Below are 1,140 nucleotides of genomic sequence, written 5' to 3' on the forward strand. Positions count from 1 at the left end.
GAAGTGGGCGGCCAGGACTGAAACCGAGAGGCTGAATCAGCGCGTTCGCCCCAGGGGAGGGAAGGGAAGGCAGGGGGTGTTAGGGTGGCTGCCAGCACCGCACCCTGCCCCGCCCCGCAGCTCCCCTTTGCCAGGGCTTTCCCAGCTCTGCCATCCCCGCAGTGGGCTGGGCCCTGGGATGGGGCTGAGCCCCCAGACCCACAGGCAGGGCTTGGGGCAGAGCCAGGGGCAGGCAGTGACACCCTGTGCAGGGCGGGGCTGTCCTGTCCCATCCCTCGGGAGGAGCTGGGTTTGTCACCGATGGGTCACAGCCACCTGAGGAAGGGGCTGCCATCCCGCTGGGCTGCGGCGGCACCGGCACCCGGACTGGGGCAGCGCTGTGCCCAGCGCCGGCGTCACAGCCGGGGGGCAAAGGCTTGTTTATCTTCCCAGCGAGGCGGGCAAGGGTGGCACAGGGCCCGTGGGGCCTCCGCCCTGCTCTGACACGCGCCTGGGCACCGCGTCCCCTCCTCAGCCCCAAACTCCCCTTGGGACACACGGCTCCTCTGCTGGCGCTGGCTGAGGCCCCTGGCAGCCCTGGGCTGGGGTCCCCTGGCCCCAGCCCCCACCCACAGCTCTGCCAGTGATGATGTGACCCCGGCAATAGCTGAGCCTGTGAGCAGGGCCACTGTCCCCCCGTGCTGTGCAGGGCCAGCAGTGCTGCTGTGGGACACAGGGGCACGGAGGGGGGATGGAGGGGGTGACCCCACAGCACCCTGCATGTTGACACCACGTAGGCAGCACCGACCTCCCCTCCCTGACCTTGACCAAGAAGGAACTAGATGAGTTTTTGCTGGTCATCTCAGCCATGCTGTGCCATGTCACGCTGTGCCCCTTTCCTCCCGGTGCTGGGAGGGCTCTTGCTGTGCTTTGATCCCTGCCCTGCGCACAGCGACGAAATCCTGATTCCTTGCAGAGGCGTTTGAGGTTCCGTCTCTCGCCTCCCTCCAGAGCTGCGCTTTCCCAGCGGAGCCAGCGCCGCGGGACGTGGCGGAGGGCGGGCAGGGGCGGGGGGGCTGCGCGACACGTCCCCTCGCCCTGTCCCCAAATCCGGGGAGCAGGAGGCCTGAGAATTCCCCCCACGTGCTGGGGTGTGCCCCG

At 68.9% G+C, this 1,140-nt stretch overlaps 1 protein-coding gene across 1 annotated transcript in view; it reads left to right on the forward strand.

Moving 5' to 3' along the window:
* Positions 1-712: 712 nt before the first annotated feature.
* Positions 713-1,140, forward strand: part of JUP (junction plakoglobin) — a 16,909-nt gene continuing 16,481 nt past the window's right edge. The window contains exon 1 of the mRNA XM_009994204.1: positions 713-739. The gene's annotated coding sequence lies outside the window, so the exon portion shown is untranslated. The remainder of the gene's footprint in view (positions 740-1,140) is intronic.

Source organism: Chaetura pelagica, unplaced genomic scaffold, assembly GCF_000747805.2.
Source record: "Chaetura pelagica isolate M959 unplaced genomic scaffold, ChaPel_1.0 scaffold963, whole genome shotgun sequence".
NCBI lineage: Eukaryota > Metazoa > Chordata > Aves > Apodiformes > Apodidae > Chaetura > Chaetura pelagica.